This window comes from Notechis scutatus, chromosome 3 (assembly GCF_049901735.1).
Source record: "Notechis scutatus isolate UNSWTSFEM ecotype Mainland chromosome 3, rNotScu1.2, whole genome shotgun sequence".
Lineage (NCBI taxonomy): Eukaryota > Metazoa > Chordata > Lepidosauria > Squamata > Elapidae > Notechis > Notechis scutatus.
Genome location: NC_142011.1, coordinates 140,945,277 through 140,965,524, shown reverse-complemented (window position 1 = coordinate 140,965,524; position 20,248 = coordinate 140,945,277). Strand labels below are relative to the sequence as shown.

The window sequence follows — 20,248 nt, the reverse complement described above, 5'->3', positions numbered from 1 at the left end:
TCACTTCCGTGACGTCACCGGAAGTGATTTTCGTCAAAAAGATGGCGGCGCCCAGCTGACGCGGAACCGGGCCGCGGCGCCAGCTGACGCCGGAACCGGGCGCGGCGTCGAAAAGGTTGGGGATCCCTGTTGTAATGCATTGGCGTAGTATATGTGCAGATGTAAGTAGTGTGGCCTCTGGTAACTAACAGAAGGAAATTTTCTCACTGAACAGATTTTCTCAGTGCCATGAAGGCTTTTTTTGCTGTGCCCCCAAGAGTGCCAATAATAATTCCTAGGACCACCATAATCTTTCAGCTTCAGTTCTCAATAGTTTGTGATCTTTAGATCTTGATTTCTTTATGCTTTATTTTATTATCCTGGGTATTGCCACATCAGTTGTTCACACTTTCTTCTTTTCATCCACAGTTATATTTGGTGTGCTATGATCCAAGTTTTTATCTGTCTGTATTTGGAAATCCCAAAGCATTTTAACCAGAGGTGGCATTCAGCAGATTCCGACCAGTTCTGGAGAACTGGTAGCGGAAATTTTGAGTAGTTTGGAGAATTGGCAAATACCACCTGTGACTGGAGATTTTACTGTATCCTTCCCCTGCCACGCCCACCAAGCAACCCCCACAGAACTGGTAGTAAAAAAAAATTGAATCCCACCACTGATTTTAATTTGTTCATTTTGTACTACTTTTTCAACTCATTTTTTCATTGCTGGCACATGATCATTTTCACAGATGTTCAAGTGAATCAGTTTAGCAACTGTGTAATGTCATCGTTTATAATCAGTTTTGCACAAGCTGAGTGTGTGATGAGTACTTTTTTTTTCCTGCTCTTTGTGCATACAATTTGCACTCTGAATCATTTGATGATTTTTCAGAGTCGTCTGGCCATGAGATGGGTGACATATAAATTAAATAAATAAATAAAATTTCAATTATGGCTTTGATTGCATTAGTTCGGTCAGGGTAATCACTTTGCATGATGGTTGGATGCATTATTTCATATGTTGCTTTGAACATGCAATTATTATTATAATAAAGATTTAGTACACTACTACTATAGTTTGAATTGCTGACTCTAGTGTTCGAACAAATTGTGTTTTTTAAATAATGTGTGCAGTTGTTAAAGGAATACCTTTATATCACTTTGTTAAATTCAATTGCTATTTCATCGTTTCTTGCTACAAATCCATTAAAAGACATTTTGTATCTCCATGGCTGTGTGAAATCACTGGCTGTTTTTTTTTTAATGTGTTTTGATATTTTAAGGCCATAGTTAACTCAAAGTTCTCGATGGAGTAAAGTATGTAGCCAGGTCCTTTGGAAGAGACTGCTATATTCCATTTTCAGATGGCATTAGTCTGGTAGGGATAAAAGCAAATGTTTTTAGTTTAATAAGTGTCAGCTTAGATATAGTGTTAAGTAAATATATTTGATGCCTTTTAAAAACCTTGTTATAGACCAGGTCTCTGTTATTTCATTTTTACAAAGTGGTAGTCAGGATGGAAAATGGGACTGTACCATTTTGTTACCACGTGGTAACATTTTGAACCAGAACATGGGGAGACCACATTTTGGTGGTCTCCCCGTGCAGAACATTTTGTGATAATCCTGATGCGAGGGGATCCAGGCACAACATTTCTCATTCAGGAATGAGCGCAGTTGGGGGACATGCAGGGGTGGGATTCTACCAGTTCGTACCTATTCGCTAGAACCAGTTGTTAACATTCTAAGCAGTTTGGAGAACCAGTTGTTAGAAGAAATTACTGGCCTAATCCTGTAAGGAAGGCAGAAAGGAAACATTCTGGTGTTGCTTACAGAAACTGCCTCTCCGTTAACCCTTATTACATTCTTGGGCAGGACTAGACTTCCTGTCTCAGGAACTTCTTTGGAGTCCCCCCCCCCTCTTTTGTTGGTGCTTTGCTTGTGTGGAGTGACCATTGAAAAAAGTGACTTATGACCGTTTTTCACACTTACGACTGTTGCAGCATCCCCACAGTCATGAGAGGCCAGGCGAGGAGATGTGTGCCTCAATGTGAGTGATGTTGAGTTGGCCATGCCCAGCCAGTAACATGACCACCAAGCCATGTCCACCCAGTCACATGACCACCAAGCCACGCCCACCAACTAAGCCACGCCCACAGAACCAGTTGTTAAAAAAATTGAATCTCACCCCTGGGGACATGTTATATTTATGCAAGGCCCTCCTAGCCATGGCTACCCCAGGAGCTGAGCGTCTTGGAAGGACCCTCAAATTAATTGCCAGTTCCTTCTGAGAGTGTGTAACTGCAGTCAGAAACAATGGTGGAAAACCCTCAGACATTTGCTTCTGTTGGAATTGGGCTTATGCTTGTTTCTCTTTATTCAGGCCTCTAAACATTGAAAAAAAACTTGACTTAGTTAACCAGGGATCAAGATATACAGTTGGGTATCATCAGACAACCAGTTTGATGGTGTTGTTAAGGGTAGAAACCGGGAGACTGATTTATAGTTCAGCCTTAGGCACTAGCTATCTGGGTGACTTTGGGCCAATTACTTAGCCCTAGGAAGGAAGGAAGGACAAACAACTTCTGAGAAATCTTGCCAAGAAAACTGCAGGGACTAGTCCAGGTAGTTGCCAAGAGTCAAAACACTCAGTGGACTGATGATACCTGACCTAGCAGTTTTATGTAGATGCTAGGAGTGGGGAGAGAGTAAAATCCAGCAAAACAGGCATTAGATCTATCTAGTCCTCTACTAATACCAAACTGGAACCAATCTCAAAGGAATAAATAGAAAAACTTGCAACACCATGTCTCCTTTTCCTAGCTCCCTGAGCCAATTCAGATGGAGTAACGTGATTGATATTCGTAAAAGCTCCTGTGATGGATTCACCACCTGCATTCTGGTCCAGCCAGAGGTAGCCACACAAGTGCAACCAATGTTGTCAGGAATGAAATGCAACCAAAAGGGGTCCAAATTATTAGCTTTTGCCCAAATTCTCTGTAGCCTGACTCCATACTCAATAACTTCTTTGTGACCCCCACCCCCACTCCGCAAAAAAGGGAAGATGGAAAACAGAAGTGGCAGTTTGGGTGTAAAGGATAAGTTGCTGGTCTGGGGACCAGGAGTCTGTGAGTTCTAGACCCACCTTAGGCATTAAAAACTGACTGGATGACTTTGGGCCAGCCTAACTTAGCTCACAGGATTGTGATGGTGGAAAATAAGGAGGAAAGGAAGGAATATTGGTATGCTAGCCACTGTGAGATGTGTATGGAGAAAAGTTGGGATAAATATCTAAAATAAAGAAAAGATGAAATATATCTAGTACTGTTGAGTCCAATGATAGCTGCTTGACCAAAAGGATAAACCGCTACTTGCTAAGTGCAGGTAAGAATACTTCCTCTGTCAAGGATGAATTCACTACTGCTTGGACCTAATGACATGTTGTCTCTTGGGGGCGTCTCTGACCAGTTAGCAAGAGGTGGCTTTACCAGCAGTGGTCCAATCATAGCCTCAATAGCATATTCATTTCCTTAGCACCATCAAGCTTAAATTTCTTCCAGGTAAAGAAGCCAGACCTTACTTCAGCCAACTCCATAGGACTTGTATAGGCTAGTCTCCAAGTAAGAACAAATGTGAGGAACTTTATTAGACAGATGCCTTGAATAGTCCTCACAATGACACTGCATATATTCCATGCCCAGAAGGGTCTGGATTATTTTAAACGGGGCCACCTGTTGGCAGTCTACTGTAGACTTAATAAGAATGGAAAAACACCTCCATTTTGCCTAGCCTTATTGCCACGAAGCAATTTTTAAGAAAGGCCTTTGCCCAGACCAGACATACTTGATTTGCTCTTTGCCCTCCTCTGTAATACTTTAGAGGCATATCTTTTCTCTTTTTTTCATTTCCTAGAGTTCCTATGAAAACCAAGGGGATGCCCGAGATCACTGTTACTCTCTTATTCCAAGTGGTGACTAATGTGTCAGTTGCATCAGACAGGTTTCCTCCGAAGCTGACAGGAGTCCATCAGTGTAGATCGATTGAACAAGCCCTTCCTCCCCGTGGAAAGGAGCAGCCATGGAGATCTCCAGGGCAATCAAAGAGTGATAAGACCTTGACAAGGGACTGATACAAATACCCCAAATATCCAGATCATGCTGCTATTGCTGAGGAAAAAACACAAATCACACTTCTGTGTGAATTGGATTAGGGTCATGGTAGCCAAGAATTCCCAGGCCAACTCTGACTCCACACCCCAAAGGGGCAGGTTGAGATGTCCCAGTACACAATCTGGCCACAAGGTCAGAGAGCCCAGCCAGGGAAGCAGCCACACAGCAAACAGAGTGTGGCAATCTCCATCCTTAGACCCAGCTTCACAAACAGGATCTCCGGTTATCTGTGAGTCAGCATCTCCGAAAGCCACCAGAGCCTCCCAAATGACACTAACTCCTCCACTGAATTGAGTAAACTGCTGCTAACTTGAGCTATTTATAAGACTTATAAAAGAATTCTGATTAAGTTTTGGACTCAGAGCATTGTGCTGTGGACATCTGGCTAATGAGCAAATACATAGATAACTGGCAGTTAATTTTAAGGTGATACGGTCTGAAAGAATTTAGCATGTGTTGGTTAAAAGGTTCAGGAGTCACACGCCCCTTTTAGTTTTGTAGCAAAAAATAGTATTCAGGAAAAAAAGTAAATCAATTAAGTCTAATGGCACCAGGCCCTTCCCTTTGGTGAGACGATGTGCAAGGTTGCATTAGAGAGGCCTGTACAATAACACTGCTTGGGCAAAACTCCAAAGCTCTCAATATGAACAATATTTACATAAGTTGAACCGGCCTCCTTTAGGAAAGCTAGCAGGAAACCCAAAGACTGCTGAGTGGTCAGCAAAAGATAAAAACAGACAAGACTTGGGCTGCTGGGGACTCCCTTGTACTGCTGGATGCAAACTTAAGCCACGACCGACTGGAACTCTCCTGCATTCATGGATTCAAAATAGAAAGAGACGTGCCTGCTCTCAATTTATGCTGACTTAGTAGTGTGGTGGTGTCAGGAACACCGAGAATGCGTTGAACCCTCAAATCATTAAATGTAGTTGCTTTGCGTAGAAGCAACACATGTAGCATTCTGTTCTAGAGCTTTGTGGGTTGAATTTTTCTTTTCTTTTCGAAGGATTGGTAACAATCCCTCCGCAGTCTAATCTTCCGCATTCATTTAATTTTGTATCTAACTTACCCCGTTGAGGACAGCCTTTCTAATGATTAATGCAGTTTTGACAACTTCATGGAACCACCAAGCAAGAGACATCTGATCTCTATTTATTGCATCCTTTCTTTAGTTTCCCCCCCCCCACTCTATCTCTTTCTTCCTCCCTCTGTTTTTGCTCTCTTCCTCCGTCTCATCCCTCGTGCTGCCGCTTTATGAGAAGGGGAGGGTGGGAAACTCCAGCACATTTGTTACCAATTAAGCGGCAAGTACATTCTCAAAACGTAGTAGGTCTCACGAGTGGTGTTTGTGTGTGTGTGTGTGTGTGTGTTTGTTGTGTTAGTGGGTAAGTCTGTAAATGAAAAAGAAAATCATCACCCCTAATCTTATGTGACTCAGACTGGCACGGCCGTTTTTTGTTTCAATAAGCCAGTTAAGCAATTAGGCACCCCGGGGAATGGGTTATTATGAACTAATCATTCCCCTGAGTTCAGAAAGGTATGAAATATAGCCAGGATACAAGTGCTTGACATCTTCCAAGTGTGGTAATCCCCAGAATCAAGCCACATTCTTCTGAACTGCCCTACTGCTATTTTAAAGCCTTTTGCTCCTCAAGAAAGGAAATTTAACAAATTTCTTTCAGATCAGGATCTCCAAAACTCAGGAGCGACCTGCAGAATTGTTCCAATTGGACATAAGGAATGTGGCAAGGATCTCGTTGTAGGGCAACAGCTGTGTTACTCTGTGGTGGCAAAGTCAGAGGTCATCTAGCAGCCTGTTCTCTGACTAACCCATCTTATTAAGAGGCATCAGTTTTCAAGAATTGCAGCTTAATTTCTTCAGATGTTATCGGATGTCTTCTGAGATGTGTGTGTGTTTGAAAATATAGGTAGGCCTTGATTTACAACCAGGGGTGGGATTCTACCAGTTCGCACCTATTCGCTAGAACCGGTTGTTAATATTCTAAGCAATTCGGAGAACCAGTTGTTAGAAGAAATTACTGGCCTAATCCTGTAAGGAAGGCAGGAAGGAAACATTCTGGTGTTGCTTACAGAAACTGCCTCTCCGTTAACCCTGATTACATTCTTGGCAGGACTAGACTTCCTGTCTCAGGAACTTCTCTGGAGTTTTTTCCGCCTCCTTTGTTGGTACTTTGCTTGTGTGGAGTGACCATTCAAAGTTACAATGGCACTGAAAAAAGTGACTTATGACCATTTTTCACACTTACAACTGTTGCAGCATCCCCACAGTCATGAGGCCAGGTGAGGAGATGCGTGCCTCGATGTGAGTGATATTGAGTTGGCCACGCCCAGCCAATAACATGACCACCAAGCCACGTCCACCCAGTCACATGACCACCAAACCACACCCACCAACTAAGCCACGCCCACAGCACCGGTTGTTAAAAAATTTGAATCCCACCCCTGCTTACAACAGTTCATTTGGTGACTGTTCGAAGTTACAACGGCACTGAAAAAAGAGAAAAAGGACCATTTTTCACATAATGACCATTGCAGCATTCCCACGGTCATGTGAGTTACATTCAGATGCTTGGCAACTGGTTCATATTTATGACGGTTGCAGTACCCCGGGGTCATCTTTTGCATCCTTCTGACAAGTGAAATCAATGGGAAAGCCAGATTCGCTTAAGGGATGTTACTAATTTAACAACTGCAGTGATTCACTTAACAAATGTGGAAAGAAAGGTCGTAAAATGGGGCAAAAAGCCACTTAAGAAATGTCTCACTTAGCAACATAAATTTCAAGCTCAACTGTGATCGTAAGTCAAGGACTACATGTACAAGTAAAATGGAGTATTAAATGAGAAAGAAGGGTCTTTAAGAGGCAAAATACCTCTGTCAAACTAATTGAAATACTACAACATTTCTACAAGCTTGGAACTCAAAAAGCTTGCAGCAATTTTGTACAGTTACAGTTGACCTAACAAAGGTATGGCCTTTTGCCGGTTTTATTTACTGTTGCTGGCTCTTGGATCTGCCTCATTTGAGGAATATAGTCTGGAAATCATTTGAGCAACATTATTTGCTTAGCTACCTAAAAATGTAGTGCTGAGGCTAGGAATTCCAGAAGACCATCAAAAGAAGGGTTTTGCGTTCTCTGCTCTCCTCCCCCTCCCCAATGCCTTTATTTATATTCAGAGACCCTTGAGTGAATAAGAGTTTCCAAGTAAGTAAAATGGGATTTTGCCTTCTATCACAAATATGGATCTGTGCTAGAGTACAAATCATACACTGGAGCAGGAGGCTTGCTCCTTGTTTCTTGTTTCTTAATTTAGACATTGATCCTATGAAATTTGACTGCTGGCTTCAGTTTAATACTCAGCTGGTATGTTGTGCCACCTGTTTGCAGTGATTAAGATTCACCAACTACTTCACGATGTCATAGTGAGCACTTGGAGATGATAGCTTCATCTTTCTCCCACATCTTTTCCTGGTTAGCACCTTGTAAAGCCAATCTGGCAAAAAAAAAAAATGTTTAAAAATGCTCAAAAATGCTTAGTCCACAAATATTTTTACGATCTCTCCAGTCTACACGTTCTGTTTGGGTTTGGTCCCCTTTTGGCTTCAAATAAAGAAGACAAGCTATAACAAAACAAGCCTGAATTGAATTTTCCAAAAAATTTTTGCACCATTGTCTAAAAATCCCTGGGTGAGTATCTTACTTGAAAAGCCAGTTTTTAAAAAGTTATTTTTCTACAAATAATGATTTATTTTTTAACAGCACTCTCAAAAAAAACAATGCATTGGGAATTGTGTTTGAATGAACTGAGGATATTTCTAGGTAATACTTTACGTGCTATAAAGCCTATGCCTCTGAGAGGAAAAATGGCACAAGAGTTCATATCATTAAGAATTGCCTTCTAATGTTGAACTTTTTTAAAAAAGAAGAAAAGAATTGAAAGAATACTCCCAAGCTTGCCAAAATTGCTTACAGTAGAAGAAAGCTGTTAAGACTTCTCAAAGTCTCCGATATGATGGGAATTACCGGCACAACTGAGAGGTAGCAGGTTACGGAAGGCTGAGATATGCCTTGTTAGACACACTGAGATTGTAGAAGTAGATTAACTGAATTGAACAATCAGGCTAAGGGAACAATATGTTGCATTCCTATGGTGTTCAGCATGCATTGTATTAGGTGCAGGTACCATAAAAATGCCAGCTTTGTTTAGTTTATTTCAAAGTAGAAGTCTGTAACTTAGCTCACTTCCTATGGAGAGAGTATTCTGGGGATGCTTCCTCCCATATCACCTGCCTATGGTTGTACAGTGGTACCTTGGTACTCAACTGCTATGAAACTCATTGAATTTGGTACTTAACGCATTTTGACGTGAACAATTTGTCCGGGTACTCATTGTTTGTTTAGTACTCAATGTACAAGCTAGAACTTGTCAGTGTCAGCTGCCTTATGACTCACTACATTATTCCTTATCAGGAAAAAATGTTTGGTACTCATCACTTTTGGTACTGATTGGGCCTCCCAGAACCAATTAACGATGAGTACTGAGGTACCGCTGTAACAGGAGACTCACAGAATTAGTGAGAAGACTGAACCCATGGTCTTCAGCTTCAAACAGTAAAGAAAGGCTGGAACTATGCCTTCTGTACATTGTGTAGCATGAGTGATCTGCGGTCAGCCTTCAGGCAATCCCACTTCCCTAGTTTGCTCAGGTTAATCATCCCTAGAGTTGTGCTAGCTTTCTAAAATCCTGAGAAGTCCAGTTCGACCATGAAGATCTCACAAGCACACTAATCCAGCTCTCCAATTCGGCATGGGATTGTCCCTGGCTTTGAAGCATAAGGCCTAAGTTCCAAGTATTTCCCACTAAGTTAATATTAAAAAAGGGTGCAATAACTTGGGCCTAGGAGTGAGCCTCATTTAACTTAATGACTTTTATTGCAAGGAGATGCATTTTGTTGTGACATGTGGCTAGGCTGTGGCCAACGCCGCAACTGTGTATGTGCAGTGTGTGATGGGCAATTGGTTTGACTCTTTTTCATATTGTTGGGAAGGGGGACAGGATGAGTGGCAATTACCCATCTTAATGAGTCGTCTTTTTGCTGTTTCGGAGACCAGAATGTTAGACTGGCTTATTAGAAGGTATTTTGATAAATTTATTCAGGTAATTAAAAGCAAATAAAGCTGTGCATATCTTGCTGGTATCTTAAACTCTTTCCCCAGTGAAACTCATCTTCAAAAGGTGGGAGACGTCTGTAATAAGAGACAGCAGACTGGATCACTGTGTATGTTGGAAGTGTGATGTCAGGGAGCTGAAGACAAAATGATGCCGATGATAAGAGGATGGGAGAAAAAAATTGGAGAGGCATTTGTTTAGGAGACGCCTAGTCACTAAAGCCGTCCAAGCAAAGAAACCCCCACGGATAAAACAGCTGAAAATAAGAGGGTCTGTTTCGCTCTTGACTTGAGAGGAATGGCGCTCAGTAATAAATGACTGTGTGGCAGCTGTCTCGCAGCTTTGACCCTTAATCCTGTCAGTAAGAGCAGCCAGGATTGCAAGTGCTGCTTTCAAGCAGAATTCATTGGGTCTTGGGGGGACGGGGGACCGGGGGGGGGAGAAGAGGATGTAGTGAGACGATTTTTATATCATGAATTTCTTCGGTTATCTTGAAAGTTTCACAGGATTTTTCCTCAGCCTCCGTTAAAAGGAAAAACACAGAGAATAAAGTATTCTCACATTTAATTCCCAAAAAAAAAAAAAAATAATTCCGTGTCACTGGAAGGTAGATGTGATGGGGAGGATTTTAAAAAGCCATAATCCTAGATTAGGCTCTTTTTTTTTTTTCTTAAAGCAAATGTTAATTGGGAATGGCTTGATTTTAAGACATAATGAGGTTTATTAATTTCTTCTTAATGAGCTGCTACTCATTTAAACAAGCCAATCTGGTTTCAGAGACATCCCTTTAACTAAGATATATCTGGAACACCAACAAATGGTTGTTATTGATGCTGCTATTTCTTGCTTTGCATCCTCAGGTATTTTCTGTTTAGACCTTGTAAGAGTGTTGTTTACCTTGTTTACATTAGGTGCTAGAGAGAAAACTTCCCTCAGGTTTGTTTGTTTGTTTATTGAATTTATATATAGCCTCACGTAACTCTGGGCAGAAAACTAAATAACCAGTATAATTTATCCAGTTAAAAAAATAAAAGACATAATAACAAAAAAGACAGGGAAGAATGCAATCGAACTTATACCAGCCATTTCATGGGCTGCATGCTCTCTTCCTTGGTCCCACCAAGTGAAGCTTTTTGGCTGATGGAACCTCTTGCAGGACTTGATGGGATGGGTGAATGTATTTTGGGGCAAGGTGGTCCCTCAAATAACCTGGCCCAAGTAATAATGATTATACAGTGTAGTCCTCAGCTTACAACAGTTCATGTAGTGACCATTCAAAGTTACAACGGCACAGAAAAATGTGACTTGTGACTGTTTTTCACAATTATGACTTTTACAGCATCCCCATGATCATGTAATCAAAATTCAGACTGCTGAATTTGACCTATATTTGTGACCGTTGCAGTGTCCCGGGGTCATATAATCCCCTTTTGTGACCTTCTGACAAGCAAAGTCAATGGGGAAGCCAGGTTACTAACTCGCAGTGATTCACTTAACAACGGTTGCAAGAAAGGTTGTAAAATGGGGCGAAACTCACTTAACAAATGTCTCGCTTAACAACAGAAATTTTGGGCTCAATTGAGGTTGTAAATTAAGGGCTACCTGTAACATGGAAATGATTTGCTATTTCCGTCTTCTGCAGTTGTTTTCCATCTTGGACATTCTCCCCGTTTCCAAGATGGAACCATCAACTAGTTTTCACACTTCTTAGATTTTCTGAGATCAGCCAGGATTGGCTAAGAGCTACTAACTCTTTTGACTTCATAATGTGTTTCTCTTGTTTATTGCAATGAATTTCTAAATTGGTGTGAGGAAAGCAAAGCAGAGTGGGAATTGAAGTGTCTACTAAAAGGTAACTGCTGTATTCTTCTTATTGGATGCCAAAATACACATATTTTTAAAAAAGAGGAAGAAAATGCCCCGAAGGATGCTGAACTTCATAACTGAAAGCCTCTTGTTTTTCACAACTTGAGTTCATGTGTTCTGTCTCTCCTTTCAAACTTAGGGAGGCTTGACTTTCTCCTTTATTCCAGTCAGTCCCATATTTGTTTTTGAAGTGAGTCAAAAATTGGACCACTGACTATTGCCACATGAATAGCTTTGTGGTCAGCCATTGGTCACTTGATTTGTATTTGGATGCTATTTGTAGTTCCTGGGTTGGAGAGATTTTATTTTTGGGGGGGAGTGGTGAGGTTTATGCATTGTTAATGAGCTTAAAGAGGCTTTTGATGGGGAGTCGGGAGAAAATCACAAGTTAGAATAGCATGCAGAAAACATTAGAAGCAGCCTTGTTGTTTTCTCTTTGGGGATCCCTGAAAAGATTGTCAGCAGAAAGATTTGCAGTTGAAAAGATAGGCAAAAAAGATCTTGGAAGATGGTTAAAGGTCATAAAAGCAGGGAAAAGTGAGCACTGATTGGTTAACTCACTGTTGTCTGTGCTTTAAATCCTCCCCTGTCAATTAGTGAGGAAAAAAAATGCCTTAACTTAATGTGTAAGTGGCTCCGTAAATATGCTTCTATCATGTTGCTTGGTGTATAATTGTGGAGGAAAGCATCTTTGGCTATGAAGGTCAGAGGTCAACCTCCCCCCCCCCTTGCTTGCCAGGCTCCTAAGCCAGGGATGGGAAGGGAGATTCCCTGCCTTTCTCCTAGTTAACAGGTGCAAGGAGCAAATGTCCAGAAAGATTTCTGACATCACTGAATTGCAGCTTTTCCTTCATCAGGGCATTACAGCTTCTTTAGTTTCCACTGTGGCTTAGTAAGAATAGCCAGACTGATCGTCCCTTGGCTGTCCATTATGTTCCAGTTCTTGGCATTTGCATGACCAATTGATGGTCAAACTGGGACGTGAAAGCCCCAGTTTGTTCACAGTTGGGGTGCAGTGTTTTTAAAGCTATATAACTATGACTATATAAGAATTAGACTCGTGATACCGCTGTTATAGTTCTTCATCCTGCTGTTGTGTTCCCTATTCTGTAGTCTGGCTATTTTCTTTCTTTCTAGAATTATGTGAAATATTTCAAAGTTGGTTCATCTATCACAGAAAGATTGCATCCTTATTTCAAATCTGTACATTCGATACAGAGATTATTTTCAGGCATGGAAACAATTATTTTTGTTAGATTTTCCTTTTTTTATTTCAAAGTTTGCTAAAATATTTTCGGGCCTTGATTGCTCAAATGCCACATTGCAAGTATAAAACATTGCAGTAAATATAATTTTTCCCCTTCTGTATATCCTAGCTAATGCTGGAAAATGCTATTGTTATGAAGATTCTGACTTAGCTTGTTTTGTAGATAAGCTCTTTGTAAGTTCTGTGCAATGTAGATATATAATATGCACTCATACACACGGAATGTTAACATTCACCATCCTGATCTTAGCTTTTGGTATATATGCTCCTATTATTGTTGAATGATCTCGGGATGAAAAATTAGCTATTCGAACATTGTAACCTTCAACAGTCCGGTAAAGAAAATTTGGCTAGAGACCTGTCGATTTGCATCTTTACTTCATTTCACCCCTCCCCTTTTTTTTTGGCTTCACTCTTTCTTACTGCCCTTGCTACTCCAGTCGTTAGAGTTGAATGGCTAAAACAGCTGCAAACCTTCCCTTGCTGTTAATTTTTTGTTTTTTGGTATTGCAAACTTCAAGAGGTTGTAGATAAATCCAGGTAGGTTTGCAGTGACAAAGAGGAACTCTGCAATAGTGATAAGGAATAAACCGTTAAGGAATCTGTTCTGGATTAGCATTTTTGACATCGGATTTGCCTACTGAGAAAATAGCATTATGTAAACAACAGCAAAAAATAGATGTGCTTCAGGATAGTAAGCAAATGTTGCTAAGGAGCAGTGACAAAAAGTTGCAAATACTTTATGCAGCAAAAAAAAAAAAGGCTGTATATTGGTTTTTGCTTCAGGAAACCAGGAAGCCTTAGAATTAAATCCCAAAATGGTGTGTTCACTAAAAGCCTTTGTAAAGCATGTAAACATTTGTAAGCAAACTTAATCCAAGGAATTGTTTCTTTTCAAAGAAAGAGGCAATGGCAGTGTTTTGCCTTAAAGTTAAAGGGGATAAGTCTGCATGTGATTACACCAAAGGAACAATATCATGTGTTAGGAAAGCAAGTTCTTTTATATTAATTGCTGAAGTCTGGAGTGAAAAGGACTAGGAGAACAGAGTGTTTGACTTTGATAAGTTGTTGCCTGAAGTAGTGGTGTGTGCATTTGAAATTCTAGTGCTGTTCTAACTTGTGCAGTCCATGATGCTGCTAGCAACCCTACAAACTATCTCTCTTTGAAAACCTTGATTTCTAGTTTGCCTCGACATGTTCTTAAAAGCAGGCTGAAATGGGCCAAACCCTTATTTTCTGGCATTCTCTTAGCAGATAAAGATAAGTCTGACAGCTGATTGAACAATACAGGCTGTGAAGCAACATGTTGAGTGGAAGCAGCTTTCCTTTATGGACTCAAGGGAGGGACTCTGATACTGAGTAATTTGGACTGGCATTGCATATATAAGGTCTTAATGTTCATTTTTTATCTCTTTGATTTAAGGGATCATTGGTAGTAGAACTTTTGTTTTGGAAACAGTGTTCTCTTTAAATGTATTGGACTATACCAGGGATGTCAAACTGCAGCCCGTGGGCTGTATGCATCATATGCAGGCCACACCCAGCCAGCTCCATGAATGGGAAAAACGTCACAAAACGTCACGTGTTGGCAATGTGAAGCAGCGAGTTTGACACCCGCGGACTACATTTTCTACCATCATCTATAAATGAGGGAATCAACAGTTTTACTATTTAACTTAGAATTTCCAATTTTTTAAAAAAGGCTAATCTAATTCAGTCAGGTTAATGTCATGGAAACCTAGGCTGATGGTGTGCATCAGAAATATTCATCGATTTATGAGCTCCTTTGAGGGAATGGCATAACATGGTTCAAAATGAATAAACCAGATACTATTTTTCTTTAAAATCAATAAGAACAGGGATGTGATGCTATCATTTGGTTATCTTTCAAGTTCATGTGCTGACATTTTTGGAAAAACGTATCTTGAAGATAATGAAAATTTCTGAATTTCAGAGGTGCAGTGTGGGGTTTAATTTGTAAAGCCTCTTATGATCCAAGTTACTGGTAAATTTATCATGTCAGTGAAAAATACTTTGTATGTTTTGCTTGTACTCTGCTGGTACAAAAACGATGCACCAAGTACCAGGCACTAATATTTCTTAATTTTTCTTGGCTTAGATTATCAAGTTTTGTTTTCCATCACATTGAAGGTCTGCCCCAAAGGCTGTTAGCTGTTCAGTTTTCTCCAAATATATGTAGTGCTTGTATATTATTACATCCTTATATGGGTCTAAGCTTTACAAATTGCTGTTGCAGATTTCAAAGTATGAACTCTGGTAGCTGATATTTTTTGGGAGGGTTAATAGAAAATCATAAACATTATGTGTGGTTCTAAGACAGGTGTCAGCTTCCTGCAGGCTTTATTCTGAGAGGTTTGCCAAGACTAAATTAAAACAAATCAATTTAATTTTTCTACAATTCTGTGTATTAAAAAAAAAAAACATATCAAATCATCCACTGACAAAGGAGTGGCAGACATGTAATACAATTAAAAAAACAATTGTGGAAGACCCTTATCTTTTTCATTTTCTCTTTTCTAGGCAGTTTTTGTACTAATCCTTCATTTGTGCTGACATCACCAGCTTACACCAGCAACTTCAGAATTCACATTTTAAAGGTTAGTTTGGATCAACATGGCTTCTTTCTCATCCCCCATCCCCCCCCCTTTTTAAGTGCCTGTATCACTGTCTGATGTTATCCTTAATCCTCAGATATCAGCAGAATGTGGAGGCAACCCAGGCTGCTGAGTGATTGCTGCTTGGGTTCAGGTGGGAAGGGAGGGGCTTGACTTGTACTTCCGGAAAGAAAGCCTATTTTTGTGCTGCCAGGGATCACCAAAAACAGAAATAGAGAAGAGAAGGGATTGGGAGTGTGTGTGAATGGATGGAGAAGCGATTTCCATGGATTAACTTCTAAAGCAACATGACTAAGCAAGACTTATTGTGAAAACACACATAATTGCCAGCAAGTATAAGGCGAGAGATAGCCCTAATTCTTCTAGAGGGCACCAGATGGAAGAATTCAAACCTGTACAGGGGAGTTTGTGACAATTCACCACGGCCAACTTGCATGAGTTGCCAAGGCCAACTTTTGCTGCAGGACAACTCGCCATGGCTATCTCGCCACAGGACAACTCGCTGCATTCAAGAGTTACATTAATACAAAGAAATGGTGGTTTAGAATCATTAAAGAAAGGATGCAAAAGAAGGGACAGGATGAAATATGAATTAAAATTAAAATATTTTTTGTTTATTTTAAATAAGTAGATAGAATTGTTACATGGTCCCACAGAGAGTTGTCCCATGGCAAGTTGGCCATGACAAGTTGTCCCACAGTGAGTTGACTGCAATGAGTTAGCTGCGATGAGTTGGCCATGATGAGCTGGCTGCAGCAAGTTGTCCCATTCCCTACACAAGGTGAGTCCCAAATTCTCAATCCCCATCAAGCCAGAAGTAATATACTATCAATATAAGGAATAAGGAGCCTCTGTGGTGCAGTGGTTAGAGTGCAGTGCTACAAGCTACTTCTGCAGCCAGCTGCCTACAATTTGGCAGTTCAAGTCCCACAAGGCTCAAGGTTGACTCAGCTTTCTATTCCTTCCAAGGTGGGTAAAATGAGGACCCAGATTGTTGGGGGCAATATGCCGACTCTGTAAACCGCTTAGAGAGCACTGTAAAGCACTGTAAAGTGGTATATAAGTCTAAGTGCTATTGCTGATATATTGGCCATATAAATTCTCAGTCCAATGATCCAAAAGTAATATATCATCAATAATTCAATATATTCATCAATATTATTCCTCTTGACTATATACAGGTAGCCCCCTGCTTATAATAGTTCATTTAGTGACCATTCAGAGTTACAACAGCACTGAAAAAAGTGACATGACCATTTTTCACACTTTCCAATAACCCCCCTGGTCACACAATCAAAATTTAGGCGTTTGGCCACCAACTTACATTTATGATGATTGCAGTGACGTGGGGTCATGTGATCACCTTCTGACAAGCAAAATCAACGGGAAAGCCAGATTCACTTAACAACCGTGTTACTAACTTAAAAACGGCAAAGATTCACTTAACGAATGTGGCAAGAAAGGTCGTAAAATGGAGGCAAAACTCACTTAACAAATATCTCACTTAGCAACAGAAACTTTGGGCTCAATTGTGGTCATAAGTTGAGGACTACCTGTACATTCTCTAAGGGGTAGGTTCACTTCCAACTCCTGTATAGCCGTGAAGTCTTTTATGTATAATTGGAGTAATGGAATCTTCCATTTGCACATACTTTCCCTCTCTGGTCAACAATGTCTTGGCTATTGTGAAGCTTTATGAGGAAAAGCTCCTCTCTCTTTTATCAAAGGTCAACATTTTCTCCTGAATGGGACATTTATTAGCACACCACCTTCCCATTGACTGTGGACAGAATTCAGCGATTGGTTTTCCCATATTTTTTTTTAAAACCAGGTGGGAAGAAGTAGCAGAACTGTAGAACAAATGCTAGTAAAATTGTTTGTGTGAAAAAGCGCTTTACTCAGGGTTTTCTTGGGTTCCTGAGATTGTACACTAGGCATTTCTCTTCCCTCCTCTGGTTTAAAGTTGGTTGAATAAAATAACAATGCTCATAGATGAGCCAAACAAACAAACAGAAATTTTTTTTTCAAGAAAGGATGCAATATGCTTCAATGTACAATATGGTTTATGCAAACATATGGAAGCAATAAATAGAAATAACCCGAACTATTTCAGTTGCACTGATTGGCTCGTGATGTATGAGACAAAACAGCCTCAGCATCTGAGACTACTGAGTGCTGATCAGATAAAAATGATACGTCAATACAGGTAGTCCTTGACTTACAACAGTTCACCTATTGACCATTCAAAGTTACAACGGCACTGAAAAAAGGGACTTATGACCGTTTTTCACACAACCATTGCTACATCCCCATAGTCACATGATCAAAATTCAAACTCTTGGCAACTGATTCGGTTGCATGTCCCAGGATCATGTGATCAGCATATGTGACTTTCTGACAAGCAAAGTCAATTGGGAATCCAGATTCACTGAACAACTCTGTAACTAACTTATCAACCGCAGTGATTTGCTTAACAATTGTGGCAAGAAAAGTCGTAAAATGGGACAAAATTCACTTAATGTCTGACTCACTTAGTACCAGAAATTTTTGGCTCATTTGTGGTTGTAAGTCAAGGACTACCTCATAAACCATAAATACATTAATCAAATACATCAATACATTAATCAAACCTGGTCAGTATTTTTTTTTTTAATTTTATAAAAGGAGGGGAACATGAATTTGCTCTTTCAAAACATCAAAACATAAAATATCTCCCACACAAGCTATTATCAAGATGTTGAAGTATATGTTCAATATGAAATTGTTTACTTATTCCCTTCTTGAAATGCTTAATTTCAGCCAGCAAAAAGGTTATTCTTGTGTCTAAAGTCTAGATACGGTGTGAATTTGTATGACAGTTAATTCATTTCTCTGTGCTTCTTTTCCAAGACAATTGCTGGAATAGCAATAGTGTTAGTCCGATGGTATGAATTTCACACTTTTCTAACCTGTATCCCATCATCACTATTCAGCATCCAACATAACATGATGTTTAACTAAATGTACTACAAACAGAATAATAAGGAACAGGAACCTGGCAATGAACTTCCAATCAATTGCAATATTAAATGAAAACATTGATTGCACTAAGATGTGTAGCCAGAATCTCTGCTTCTTATAATCAAGTTTATTAAATAGGACTTCAAGGACACACATGAGCAGACAAATAAAGATTGCAGCAAAGAGCTCAATCACGATGCCACAAGTGTTGTTAAAAAAAATGTGAATGGTCACACTTTGGTCTCACTTCTCAAGTATTGAGAAAATCTGGAGGTCTTTATAGCATAATCATTTTAGTCACAGATCGTGGCAGGTTTGTACATTGCTAAGTAAGTAAGAATAGTTATAGGAGAACAAACAAACAAACACACACACACACACACACACACACACACACACACACAGTGATGTCACATGGCTTGATTAGATTCACATATTACTCTAAGCTAAAATCTGGTTTGTAAAAGTTGGTTAATAATTTAGTATTTGGGAAAATAAGCCAAGCAATAGTTTAATCTGCAAACCTAACCAATTAGCATTATTATTAATACAATATTAATATTATTACATAATTATGTACATGTTAATTACTACTAATAGGCCAATTTGGTCTAGTGATTAATGCACTAGACTGGAAACCAGGAAACTTGGAGTTTTAATTCTGCTTTAGACATGAAAGTTGGCTAGGTGACTTTGGACCAGTCCCTCTCTTTCAACCCAACTCATCTTTAAATAGTTATGTTAAACATCCTTTGTGAAATACTTTCCTGCTTTGGGTGCCTTAACAATAATAGAGTTGGAAATGTTAACAGTGTTTTCGTTGGCCTAATTTGTACAGATTTGGAACTTTTATCACCATTATTAAGCAAGGATAGAGGGCATAATTAGAGGAATAACTGGGCCTTACTATAATCCTGTTACTTCTTGCCTCTTTCTATTGGAGGACTTACCCTATCTGTGTATCCTCCATTGTTGGATTATAACCTCCAATCATCTTTGTGTTCTCTGGCAAATATTGACCAGATATTGAGAACGATGGATTTTTACATACAATCATGCATACCCGTCTTGCTATTTTTTAATCTAACATATACTTCATGGGGAAGGCAGTATGAGATAAATTATAGTTGGGGCTTTTAATTTTTTTTTAAAAGCAGGGAAACAAAGAAAGTGGGCCATGATCTTCGGAAATGGGCTCAGGGTGGAAAAATTTAATTTATATTAATGAGTCTGTAGTTCTGTGAATATGCTTTTGGGAGTAAGTCACATGAACTCTAACGTGACCTACTTATGAGGAAATATATATACTGGGTGTGCGTGTGTGTGTGTGTATATAGGATTATGGTTAGTATAAAAGTCTGGTGTTCACTTAGGTAATTTACCTCTTTCCTCAGGTTTTTTTTTTTTTTTAATCCCAACAGAGGAAACAAATTTAGCAAGTTTCTTCCTGTTGAGACTGAATGAGAAATAGCAAGGCTTGGTTTAATTTAATTTTGTCTTTTTTGTACTGTTGTTATTTAAATCATGCCTCGTCTCCAAGGGCCTTTTTTTCATGGTATTTGGGCTGACCATTTTGACATTGCCTTTGAGCTGGCCTTTGTCAAAAGCCCACTAATTTGTTTGCTGTTGGTAGCTTCTAGTAGTCTATTTATATGTGTTAATGCTTTTGAGTCTTGCAGCTATTGCTTGTTCTCTTTCTTGGAGGGCCTCGATCCAAATGGAAGCGAAAGGGGCATTCCTATGAACTTTAATCTGTGATAAGGCTTCCTTTTTTTTACCCTTCATCTAAACAGGTCCATTTTTTGACAATGCAACTGGCCACTTTGTGTGTAGCTTTCATTAAAACTACATCAATGTCCTGGGAACTCGCTCCTTGAGGGCAAAGATCATTTCCCACTAATTTGTTTGCTGTTGGTAGCTTCTAGTAGTCTATTTATATGTGTTAATGCTTTTGAGTCTTGCAGCTATTGCTTGTTCTCTTTCTTGGAGGGCCTCGATCCAAATGGAAGCGAAAGGGGCATTCCTATGAACTTTAATCTGTGATAAGGCTTCCTTTTTTTTACCCTTCATCTAAACAGGTCCATTTTTTGACAGTGCAACTGGCCACTTTGTGTGTAGCTTTCATTAAAACTACATCAAT

General features: G+C 39.7%; 1 protein-coding gene across 17 annotated transcripts in view; it reads left to right on the top strand.

The window, feature by feature from the left end:
• The window catches only part of RREB1 (ras responsive element binding protein 1), a 171,848-nt gene that overhangs the window by 76,352 nt on the left and 75,248 nt on the right, over positions 1-20,248 (top strand). For 10 of the 17 annotated variants that reach the window (XM_087961270.1, XM_087961257.1, XM_087961271.1 and 7 more), the window contains one exon: positions 15,014-15,090. The exons of 3 other annotated variants lie outside the window; for them this stretch is intronic. The gene's annotated coding sequence lies outside the window, so the exon portion shown is untranslated. Of the gene's footprint in view, positions 1-15,013; positions 15,091-15,301; positions 15,449-20,248 lie in introns of all 17 variants that reach the window. 4 more of the 17 variants (XM_087961259.1, XM_087961256.1, XM_087961261.1 and 1 more) reach the window with 1 other exon arrangement.